Consider the following 13,548-nt stretch of genomic DNA (forward strand, 5'->3'; position numbering starts at 1 on the left):
AACAACCATCTTTTTGATCCTTGACAAAACCAAATGAAGCAATCTCTTTTCTTTTCTTTCCTCTTTTTCTATTTTTCTATTTTTTCTTTCTTCTTTTCTTTTTTTCTTTTGCTTCATATTTTTCTTTTTCCAACACAAGGATACAACACAATTGCTAAACAATTCTACTACACCCATAATTGACAATAATAGTCCCATCCCAACCATAGTAGTAAAATAAACATGATAAACAAGCAATCAGCTGATTGTCCTAGAAAAAGGTAGGCAAATTCTTGGATTGTAGCTCATATGATGTAATTTAAGATTGGCTACAAGGGTTCAAACGGGCTAACAAAAGGTAATGTAAGGCTTATTTGAACGATAAGAATCGTCTATCCACATGTACTTAGTCAAATGAAAGCAATAAAAGTATCAGGAAACCAATGTCACACTTATGCAGTTTGATATTACATATTCCACAAGGAGAAACCACACTCAAGCCTAATTGACAATTGAGACCAGTTTATTGATGTTCATGGCCTAGGAAGCTCTATAGACCTCAGAATTTAAGTAGTTTACCAACATAATTGTGTCAAATCTAATCAATATAAGGCATGTCAATACGGCTAAGACTTGAATTATGAGCTTTGTTTTCATGGCTAACGAGTCAAAACAATGTACATGGACAACTATATGGGATTCAAATGCAAAAACAATGCAATTTAACATCATTGTTATTTAATTCACCAAGACTCGACTCAATAAAGGAAAAACATGTTTTTGTATTTTTAAATTTTTAAATTTTTATGGATTTTTGATAAATGCACACAACATAAAGTAAATCACACAACATAATTAAACTCCTCCCCCAAACCTAAATATCACAGTGTCCTCATTGTGACGCCTACAGCATAGCAATCACACACAAATCCAGCAACCTAAAGGACACAACTAACAAAAGGAATGGAAAAGAAATAGATAATACAATCAAAGAAGGTACAAGGGAAGAGAATACCGGGTAAGAGCAAAGAAATTCCCCCAAACCAGCTGCAAAACAGGGGAAAATAATCATCCGCGCAATTCCTATCATCGTCTGGCTATGAATAAACCCAAAACGTGGTGACTCGATCGAGCCCCATGCCACTCGATCGAGGCACCTGTTGCCGTCCTCTTCCTTTCTTTATATATCAATTACCCGCAATTGGGAACAATCAAAACAGCTCAAAGCTCTTAAGAGTCGATCATAAATCTGCGCATGTGCTACACAAAAGCATAAGTAGCACCAAGATATAACAGGAGCATATAAAATCAATGTTAAAGACCGTCTCAGCATATCAAATATTTGATGACAATTATAGCAAAACCGCATCAAATTGTTAGTCCAACCAAAAGAGTATGGAGTATGAAAGCACAAAGTAGAGGTCATACGAGGTAATTTATCACTCACTACACCAGTAATCCTCATGAAATTATCGTCAACAATTACCTCTTGGTCAGGAGGTCTACCACTCCTAATATCAGAATCGGTGGCAAAAGAATATACTACCTCTACCAGGCGAGGAGTATTCATTGACTCATATGCCTTCTCATTCCCTTTGTTGATAAGCTCTATCCCATATACTTCAGCCTCTAAAGCATCCAACTCGGCTTTCCATATGGGAGATTCACCTGCACATGTCTCAAAAGATATCAAAGCATCTAAAGGGTCCATAGTAGGAGGCCCTTGTGCAGAGTATTCATCAATATCATCTTCAACATCAGAAACATCAAAATATGCAGTCTGCACAGGTGTAATAAAATGAACCTCACTAGACTCAAAATTAGAATCAAATTCAACAACTAAAGGGGAAGTATCCAAAGAAAGAGTCAACATATCGTCACATGAGTCCCATTTAACCTCAAGATCTTCGAATCGCGCATCATCACTCTCCTCATCCCAAGACTCATCACAAAAGGGGTAATCTAAGGGGACTGTCAAGTCTTCCTCATGTGACTCACTGTCCGTAAAATCGTCATAGAGGGGTTCTAGATTGTCGTCAAAGAAGGGGTTATCAACTGAGCATATGGTCTCATCCTCTATGTTTCCCTAAATATCCTTTTCATTCTGTAAAACGGTTTCTGTGGTCACACCCACACCCTCATCCATGTATGGCTGAAATGAAAAAGTGGGTTTAATGCATTCAATAGTAAGCCATTCAAAGAAAGAAAGGACATCTTCAATATTTTTACCACCAAAATCTCCCATACCTATGGAGTCAATATAGGCTTGGGTTTGTCTGTTCATACCTTTTATGATGGTAAGGCACATAGTAAGCCGTGAAATTTTGGCCTCGTAATTATGGGAACGAATCCAATCATTCCATCTATGCATGTAATCATGGAAGTTCTCATCTTCACCCTGTAGAAACTCGATGGAAAACATTAGAACGGTCTCAAGGAACTGATGTTCCCTGAGACAAAAGAAAAACTAAACAAAAACAAACAGAAAAATTGTTGCCTCCCCGGCAACGGCGCCAAATTTGATAAGGCTAAAGTCGTATCACCTTAATCAAAATAAATCCTATACTACTACTAGCAAGATAGCTAGTGGTAAGTAAGGGTCGAATCCACAGGGAGGCGGTGTTTATCTAGTTTGTTTATATTTAATTATGTCTTAAAGGTAACAAGTTATGGGGTTTTGATTGGTTTGATTTCTAACAGCTAATTGCAAAGTAAATAAAAGATGAATAACAATAATATTAACGAGTCTAGGGATTCGGGTTCACTATGTCGTCATCAAAGGGTAGAATTTAATTCATTGATTGAGCAATTTATATTGTTGAAAGTCATATGATCAGTCGATTCAATATTTCTTTTAGATCTAATTTAACATGCGATCGCTATCATTAAATTATCTCTATTCAATTATCATGGCCTATACTAGTCTTAACCCGGTCGGTGATAATCCTAATTTATGCGATACTAATTAATCAATTCTGATCAGTAATCAAGTAATTAGAAGTAGAACAATAATTGAACAACAATAGAAAGCAATTTAACAATCAATTCATAATAATCCCTTTTCTAACAACCTAGATCCCCATTCACCCTAGATTAAAGGCTTAGCTACTCATACTAATAACAATAACAACAATAACGATATAAGAAAGCATAATTAAGAACATAAAAGATGAACAAGTAATTGAAATAATAATTATTGAAAGATTAGAACAATACCGTAAAATAGCAATGTTTAGATCCGGAAGGAAGAACAATAATAATAAACTAAACTAAGTATTTGAGAGAGTTTTCTAAGGTAGCTATACTAAACTACTGAAATAAAAGCATAATATAACCTAGAGTACGAGTTTTGGTATTTATAGTAGTCATAACCGACTTAAGGAAATTTGCGGAATATTGCGGAAAGTAGTGGTTCCTCGATCGAGCCAAGGTGCACTCGATCGAGGCACCAATTCCCAGATACCCCAACTCTCGACATTGCAAAGTTTATAGATTAGGTTGGTTCCTCGATCGAGTCGAGAGGTGACTCGATCGAGCATGAAGTTCCTCGATCGAGCCAAGGTTGACTCGATCGAGGCACCAATTTCCTGCTTCGCGCACTGAACTTCAAACGGCCGCCATTTCTTCGTTACTTGTCAGAAAGAAGCGATTTTTGCGGCGTTGGAAAGCTAAGAAGATACGATTTCACCTCCAATTAGAATCACTTGAAAATATGTTTTAGAACTCGAGATATGGCTCTTCAAAGTAGGCACTTGTAATAAGAAGCTCTTTTCTTCGTGTTTTCTTCTTAACTTCTCTCCCTTCATTCTTATGGATTCTCGTGCCATGCTTCGTGTATCCCTTCATGCTCACTCCGCGATGCCCATTTCATTCCTTTGCTCCTCAAATGCATCATTCCTGCATTAAACATCAAAAGGCGGAAGTATCAACATTCTAACATAAAAGGCATGTAAATGATATAAACTAGCACGAAAACCGTATCAAAAGTAATTAAGGGGAGGCATAAATATGTATATAATTATGACTCATCACAAGCTGTTGTATGTAGACTTATTAATGCGGAAGAAAATAAATGACAATTTATAATAATACACATTATTATACTTTTTAGATAACAACTTAAAATAAGGAGATTTTTCTCCTTATTTGATGTTGGTACCACTCGGTCAAACCGAGTAAGAGGGAAAGAAATATTCCCCTTTTCTCTTCTCTTATTTCGGTTTTATAAGGGGAGAAGGGATTCATTTCTTAACCTAATTCTTTTTGACCTAGCATTGCCTCTCATCAAAATTACAACACAAAACCTAAAAATTAATCAGTTAATTTGGGGATCGATTCTAGCAAAGAACAAAGGCATATCTCATATCATCTTGGGTGCAACTGATAGGTGAATATCATTGCGATATTGTTCTTAGGCCGATTTTGCTAGGACCGAAGGTTGTATCTTCATCTCTTTTCTATTTTGTTTATGTAATTTATTTTATGACTCGTATTCATCATTATAAAGTCGTTATAATCCTTATAATTCAAGGGAAGCATACAGATATTTCCCACAAGTGGTATCAGAGCCAAGGCCACGATTTTGTTTTGATGATTTTCATAAATTGAATTTAAACAAATTTTGAAGAAAAAAAAAACAGTTCGGCCGATATACAAAAATTTTTGCCGTCTGAATTTTTTTTTTTTTCAGCCGTGTTAAGTTTCTGTTTTTGTTGTTGTTATTGTTCCATTTTGATTTAGTCATATTGTTGTTTTAATCGGTTAAGATGATAATATGATAAATTTGTAGATGTTTTGATTTAATTAGGATTAAATTAAAATGTAAATGGAACAGTTTTGATTGATGATGATAATTTGTTTTGCTATATATTTTTTGGCATATAAGGTTAATCATGTTTCATTAATTTATATGCTAATCTTGTTCTAATAGCTACTATAAACGAATTCGTTCATCTACAATTTTTGTTTTAGGGCATTTTTGCCGCAAAAGAAAAAAAAAGGACTTTTTAGGGTTTGCCGAGAGCATAAAAAAGTTTCTGTTTTTTTATATTTCGTTTTTTTTTATTTGCCGCAAGAAAAAAAAACGCTGTTTTATTTCGGTTCTTGCAGAATTACCGAAAGAAAGGAAATTTTTTTTTTGATTTCTGTTTTTTTTTTCAGCCGAGCTTGAAAAATAAAAAAAATAAAAAAAATTCTGGTTTTTTCATTTTGCCGAGACCAAAAGAAAAAAAAAAGTTTTTGTTTTTGATTGTTTTGGCCAATTTAGATTATACATTAAATTTATAATGTATGTTAAATTATTGTGAAGCGGTTCACAAATCATAGATACCTAATTATTTTAAAGAGGTTTAAAATATTGATGGATTAATTCATATTACAAGTTTAATATGAATTAAGATTGAAATTAAAGTGAGTAATTGAGGAATTGTCACTTAATTTGATCAATTAAATAGGTGGTTTGGATAAATTATTCAACATAATTAAGGAATTGTGTCATGAATGTTTAATTTATTTAGTTGATGCATTTTTTTGTTGAATGAATCGTTGAATGGTTTTATTTACGTATTTTTGCAATCGGTTGTAAATTGTAATACCTAGTGTGGCCTTAGTCAATTATGTTTTCGTAATGAAAGAAACATAATTTTTATGTAATTTTGAGATCTCGAATCTCCTTTAATTTTCTTTAGTTTTTGGGTTTTGAAATTAGAATGTAAATAGGTTTATTATGTAAATTTATTTATTGGACTTTTCAAAGAAGACTAAAGATGGAGATTGGAGCTCACTCCCGCTACATGGACCAAGATGGAACATCAAGACAAGCTTCTCGGGTCCAAGGATGGATTCCAAAATTGTATTTTATGTTCATTTTGGTAGATAGGTCACACTAGGACTTTATTTTTGTTTTACGTTTTACCGTTCTTATTGCTTTTCATTCACATGCTAGTTAATGCATCATATTCCGCCTAAACCCAAACCACCTACTAAAATGCATGAAAATTGACTCATATAGATTGAATGTTAGTTTTCATAGACATACAGATGTCACTCAATTTAAGCCATCACCTTAGTTTATTCATTCACGCATGCTAGATATTAGTTCACTTAAAATGAATTAAAATAAAGTTGATGGGATCTTCCTCTAAAACGGAAATTGAGACTAGTCTTTATAAGGGCAAACAACTATGAATCCCTTCTTCGCCGGTAGGCATAATATGACCCCTTCTACGTTGGGTAAGTAGTTTGTGTTGACTTAGTTTATCTCAACATTATAGTCCGAAGAGTTTCTCGTGATTATGATGGACTAAAGATAGAATTTACAGAAATTTATCGACCAAGAATTCTAACAGTGGAATTAGCCAAAAGGTTGGCTTATGAATTTACAGATAATTGAGTCTTGGAATCATTTATATAATTTTTTAGGGAGGTCAATTATATAAATGCTTGAGTCTTCGCTTATAACAGTTTTGCATTAAGACTTAAAATCAAAACGATGCATATGCTTATTATTTTTATTCTTCTTTTCGCAGTGTAGAATACGTTTATTTTGATAAATACTGTTACAACAAATGGCTAGAAATAACGAAATCCAAATGCCCAGTGCCACACTTGGACGCGAGTCCTGGCTGAAAATTTTCATGGACCAAATGAATCAGTTCACACGTCTGAAAAATGACGGGTCCAACTTTGCGGATTGGGAGGCAGCACTACGGAATGCTGCCATTTTTTACGATAAGCTCAAGTACTTAACTGAGCCAATACCGGTAAACCCAGGCCCCAATGCAGGAGTCAACGAGTCACTTGCTTATAGTGATTTCGTTATGGAAGCGGGTGCGATAAAGAACGTACTCATCTTTGCAATGGAAACCAATTTGCAGAGACGCTTCATTGCCCAAGGTGCGAACAAGATTTTCACCACGCTCACTAACGAGTTCTCAAAAGCACCGAGAATCGTTACTTATGAGCATACCTGTCGCTTCTTCGATGCGAAACTCCAAAAGGACCAACCGGTTAGCCCACACATTCTTCACATGATTGAGAATGTCGAGAAATTGGAGGCACTTGATTGCAAAATCAGTGAGAGCATAGTCATTGACCGAATGCTTCATTCTCTTCATGATGGTTTTGCCCTTTTCAGGGCGAACTACTACATGAATGACTTAAAGAAAAGTCCTCATGAGCTACACTCACTTCTCGTACAGACCGAGAAGGATATGAAATTGAGTGGGAGTATGAAGCAGGATGTTCTCACGATTCCCAACAAGAAAGGTAAGGGCAAGGCTCCAGGCGACCTAACTGTAGGTAAGCCAAAGTTTAAAAAGCCAGGAAATGGTAAGAGTGGGCCTGGTGAGACTAGTGGCTCACAAGGCAAGGCAAAGAGCAAGGGCGGTGACATTGAGTGCCACCATTGTCACAAGACTGGATATTGGAGGAGGAACTGTCCCGTGTACCGTGAGGACATAAAAGCAGGTCGCGTCGTTCCTGTTGGTATGTCATCTTATATTCATATGATTGAGATTAACCATGCAAGTTTCGGAACTTGGGTACTTGATACTGGTTGTGGTTCTCATCTGTGTAATCATTTGCAGGGCCTAAAGAACATCATACCTCTCGAAAAAGGTGATGTGGACCTGCGAGTCGGGAATGGAGCATGAGTTGTTGCAGTCTCGAAGGGACCATACGTAATCCAACTCCCTAGTGGTTTTGAGTTATTTTTATATAACTGTTACTATGTACCCAGTTTGTCTAAGAACATTATTTCTGTTTCCGTACTTGCTAAAGACGGTTTTGCATTTTCAATAAAGGATAATAGCTGTATTTTCTCTTTCAATGAAATGATTTATGGCAAAGCAGTTTCCATGAATGGAATTTATATCTTAGATCAAACCACGGAAGTATTACACGTGAATAATAAGAAATTAAAGGTTGGTGACAAAGATCAAACCTATCTATGGCATTGTCGAATGGGACACATAAATGAGAAACGTGTAAAGAAACTCGTCGATAATGGGACTATTCCCGCATTCGATTTTTCTACATATGGCACGTGTGAATCATGTCTCATTAGCAAAATGACTCGAATTTCCTTTAAAGGTGTTGGAATGCGCGCTAGTGACCTATTAGGACTCATACATACTGATGTTTGTGGACCTATGTCAATCACCGCTAGAGATGGCTATAGATATTTTATCACTTTCACGGACGATTTGAGTAGATACGGATATGTCAACTTAATGAAGCATAAAAGTGAGTCCTTTGAGAAATTCAAGGAATACCGGAACAGGGTTGAGAACCAACTGGGTAGAAAGGTTAAAGCACTCCGTTCAGATCGGGGTGGCGAATATCTTTCAAATGAGTTTGATCAACACCTTAAAGACTGTGGAATCGTTTTACAGTTAACTCCACCTGGAACACCTCAATTAAATGGTGTGTCCGAAGGGAGAAATCGAACCTTACTTGATATGGTTCGGTCCATGATGAGTCACACTGTAGTGCCTGATTCATTATGGGGTTTTGCTCTTTTGTCAGCTGCTCTTATACTTAACCGAAGTCCGACTAAAGCTGTCGACAAGACTCCATATGAAATGTGGAAGGGAACGGTCCCTAACTTGTCCTTTATTCGGGTTTGGGGCTGCGAAGCTTATGTCAAGTGGAGACACGAGGATAAGCTCGGCCCGCGATCGGTCAAGACATACTTTATTGGTTATCCAAAAGGAACGTTTGGTCATTACTTCTATTCGCCTACCGAACATCGAGTTTTTGTTGCGGCTAGTGCGACGTTCTTAGAGAAATAATTTCTCGAGAACAAGACAAGTAATAGAACCTTCGAGCTGTCGGAGATTCCAGAACCAACAACCGAGGAACAGATGGAGGAAGTTGTTCCTCCAACTGATGATACGGTTAATATTCCTGAGGAACCTAGGAGGTCGGGTAGAGTCTCTAATCCTCCGGACAGATACATTGGTATGGTCGGGGAGAGTGACGTTTTGCTCCTAGAGAGTAATGAACCCGCCACCTATAAAGGTGCCATGACCTGTTCCGACTCAAAGCTATGGCTCGAAGCCATGCAATCCGAGATGGACTCCATGTATGAGAATAACGTATGGGATCTAGTTGATTTACCAAATAAGGTAAAACCTCTACAGTGCAAATGGCTTTACAAAATAAAGCATTCTGTAGACGCGCAACCAGATACCTATAAGGCACGACTAGTGGCAAAAGGTTTCACTCAAGTGCACGGATTGCATTATGATGAAAGTTTTGCACCCGTAGTTATGCTGCGTTCCACTCGGATTATCTTAGCGATTGCCGCTTTTCATGACTATGAAATTTGGCAAATGGATGTGGAAACCGCCTTCTTAAACGGTTATTTGGAGGAGGAGTTGTACATGGTGCAACCCGAAGGTTTCATAGATCCTGAGAATCCTAAGAAAGTGTGCAAGCTTAAGCGTTCCATTTATGGACTTAAGCAAGCTTCTCGGAGTTGGAATCATCATTTCGACCAGGTGATAAAAGAGTATGGTTTCACTCGATCGGTCGAGGAACCATGCTTATATATCAAGTCGAGTGGGAGCAAGATTGTTTTCTTGATATTGTATGTCGATGACATACTCTTGATTGGGAATGACATTCCTCTCCTATCTTCGGTTAAAGGATGGTTAAAGAACCATTTCCGGATGAAAGATCCGTGAGGCACAACGCATCTTCGGGAATCCGTATCTACCGAGATAGATCACGACGGACGTTATCACGAGTCGAGTCTTATTTGGATAAGATTCTTGAAAGGTTCAGCATGACCAACTCCAAGAAGGGGAACCTTCTAATGACGTCGGGATGCGTTGAGCAAGTCTCGGTCACCCACGACGCCTTTGAAGGCATTGAGCGCATGAGTCGTGTTCCTTATGCATCCGCAATAGGATCAATCATGTATGCCATGATATGCACACGTCCAGACGTGGCATATGCATTGAGTATGACGAGTCGGTACCAAAAGAATCCAGGTGAAACACCTTTGGATAGTTGTTAAAAACATCCTTAAGTACCTACGGAGGACTAAGGATAGGGTATTGACTTATGGAGGCGATACTAAGCTATGCGCAATCGTTCGTGAGATGCTAGCTTCCAAACGGATCGAGATGATTCAAAATCTCAGTCCGGGTTCGTCTTCACTCTTAATGGTGTTGCGGTCAGCTGGAAGAGTTCCAAATAGGATGTTGTAGCAGATTCTACCACTGAATCCGAGTACTATGCCGCTTCGGAGGCAGCAAAGGAAGCGATATGGATGGGTCAATTCTTACAAGGACTTACGATAGTTCCTAGTTCGAATGACCCGATCAACATCTACTGTGACAATAGAGGTGCCATCTTCCAGGCTAAGGAGCCTAAGTCTAGCAACAAATCTAGACATGTACATCGGAAAGCTCACCTGATCCGTGATTACGTGGAGCAAGAAGAGATAGTGATTGACAAGATAGCTTCGGATGATAACATCGCGGATCCTCTCACTAAACCGTTGAATTATGATAAGCATGAAGGGCACGTTATTTCCATGGGAATTAAACGTGTTCCTGAGTTGTAGTAGTTGATTATGGATTTGATACATTATCTTTTTCATATACTATTTATAACTTCATCGTTTTTATAATATTTTGTTTTTCATGTGGATTGTACTGACAACATTGAACGCCACAAAGTGAACTGAATTACATTATATTTGTTTTGGTCCGTAATCGCCTATATGAGCTGATAACTCTGGCTATTATATTGTGCAGTCGATTGATGGTGGGTTCAACGAGCCATAAGTCAAACGGTTGACTGATCGATCACAGATGCGAGATTATAACGATACCTCGTAGGACAAATTTTTCATGACAACTTAATGGAGTCCTAAATGTTTAATAACATTCGGTGCCAGGTCGTGGATAGGACGTCCATTGTGTTCCTAGAGTCGATTCTTTTGACTATGTTGTCTCTTGAGATTAAGGCGATTTTGGGTGACTTTGGTTTCTTTCTCACGGTCTGCCGTAACTGGAGGCTAAGTAGATTTTTTCTGGGTCATTTCATACTGTGCTTACATCTGCAGGATTCGAGTTGAGGAAAATATCCAACCCTTATCAGGTATAGTTATTTCTCAGGGCCACTCGAGGAGTTGTAACTGAAATGCATGGCCATGCTCGAATGATGATTCGTTTTATCAGTTAAGTTACTCTCTAGTCGGGGAAACCACTCTTGATACAGATCGCTTGTAAAATACGACCTTTGTAAATACGGATTTTGCAAATTGTTTTACATTGAGTGGGAGAAATTTTAGGATATGAGAATCAGTTATCGCACATACACTTGTGAGGACAAGTGGGAGTTTGTTGGAGCTTGTGTCCTCCACAAATTAGTGTGATAACATTTATAAATCTCTTATAGGTTCACAAGGGTATACTTCGTATTTTATCAGTTGATTAACGATTACCTAATAACGGTTGGCTTGCTAGAAAGTTTGACGTTATTATCATACAGATGGCGGTGATCAACTGGTCCCTAAAAGTCACACCTAAAGGATGTGTTTGAGAGATGTGGTTATGGAAATGTAATCACATTGATGCCTTATATGACTAAACAGTTAGTCGTCGTGTTGATGAGACGATTATTTAATGTCGATTAAATAATATTAGCTGAGACGAATTAACTGTCAATTCGTAAATTGAATATAATAAGTTATATTTAATTCATGTATATAATGTTAGCTTGGACGAATTAATATGTTAATTCGTAATTAAATGTAATCGGTTATATTTAATTTGCTAATTGTAAATATGCGATATTTATAATTAAAGTATGTATTATACGATATTGTCATTATAAATTATTACAGACCGGCATTAATATATCGACTGCAAGCTGTTGTATGTAGACTTATTAATGCGGAAGAAAATAAATGACAATTTATAATAATACACATTATTATACTTTTTAGATAACAACTTAAAATAAGGAGATTTTTCTCCTTATTTGATGTTGGTACCACTCGGTCAAACCGAGTAAGAGGGAAAGAAATATTCCCCTTTTCTCTTCTCTTATTTCGGTTTTATAAGGGGAGAAGGGATTCATTTCTTAACCTAATTCTTTTTGACCTAGCATTGCCTCTCATCAAAATTACAACACAAAACCTAAAAATTAATCAGTTAATTTGGGGATCGATTCTAGCAAAGAACAAAGGCATATCTCATATCATCTTGGGTGCAACTGATAGGTGAATATCATTACGATATTGTTCTTAGGCCGATTTTGCTAGGACCGAAGGTTGTATCTTCATCTCTTTTCTATTTTGTTTATGTAATTTATTTTATGACTCGTATTCATCATTATAAAGTCGTTATAATCCTTATAATTCAAGGGAAGCATACAAATATTTCCCACAGTTACAAACTTGCCAGGACACACTAGGGACATCAGTTGCTGCTCGCCGAGAGCTAAAGTATGACAAGTAATTAACCCGTTTAAATCCCTTGGTCTTGACGGGTTGGCGTTTGCTATGAAGAACTCAGTACTCAGTTGGAGTGCGTTTTGCTTCTCAAGATTATTTGCATGGTTAGTGGTCACACAAATTCGCAGTCTCATAGACAAGCACGTAACCGAGTAAGCATATAAGCACATAAACATGTAAGCAATTAACACGTACTATCTCGCGTGTGGGGAGATAGAGGTTTTGAAAGTTGTAAAGCATAAATGTTGTTAGGACTTGGAGTTTGTTTCTCGTATATCCATGATTTGATAGGTTCAAGACACGTGAGTTGTAACGAGATTGACTCATATGGACGCAGACTGACAGACTGACGTGAACTTGACACCAACTAAGGTTTGACACGAGACGTGGATGACTCTGATAGACTTTGCCTAGGTATGTGCAACTACTAGCCAAGAAAGGGTGACAACGCGTATCAGATCCTTGAAGTAGAAGGTCCGCTTGGTTGAGGGTTTGCAAAAGCACGAATCATATCATCTTCTTTGCACATCTTTGCCAACGTTTGCTTGTTTGAGACCCCTTCTTGAGGTGTGATACTTCGGAGAGCGGAACTAACATCTTGCCGTCGTCCAAACCGAGCACTAGGCTAAATGTGGTTTATTTTGGGCTTTAGTTGGACTTAAAGAATGAAGGACGGGTAGCATCTCGAAAGAGAAGCCCCTAGAGTAAGAAGGTGGGAATTTGGCAAAAGAAAGCATGGGGTGACGCCTCCAAGACGGAGCCCCCAGTAAAGAGGTATAGGATTAAGTTTGCGGCTGAGTGGGTTGGTTTTGAGGATTGATGGTGATGGTTGAGATTAAAAGGGGTTATTGTAAGGGATTGGAAATGATGGATTGACAGTGAGGCACTGGGAGTGATGTTTGAGAGGGATGGTTGTATATGGTGGGTTGGAAGTGATGGTTTTGAGTTATGTTTTAAAGGGATTGTTGTATCCTTGTTAGAGGATTGCCTACGTAATCACGTGAAGTGAAATCAAACCAAACCGTAGTTCTGAGTTGGTTGTTGAGGATTCAGATGTTGGAATGTTGTGAAAGGGGTGCGTTTGTGAAAGGGAT

At 37.6% G+C, this 13,548-nt stretch overlaps 1 protein-coding gene across 1 annotated transcript in view; it reads right to left on the minus strand.

Moving 5' to 3' along the window:
• LOC141638237 (ent-kaurenoic acid oxidase-like) overlaps window positions 1–13,548 on the minus strand; it is a 216,433-nt gene that overhangs the window by 170,849 nt on the left and 32,036 nt on the right. The window lies entirely within an intron of this gene.

The sequence above is a fragment of the Silene latifolia genome, unplaced genomic scaffold (assembly GCF_048544455.1).
Source record: "Silene latifolia isolate original U9 population unplaced genomic scaffold, ASM4854445v1 scaffold_20.1, whole genome shotgun sequence".
NCBI lineage: Eukaryota > Viridiplantae > Streptophyta > Magnoliopsida > Caryophyllales > Caryophyllaceae > Silene > Silene latifolia.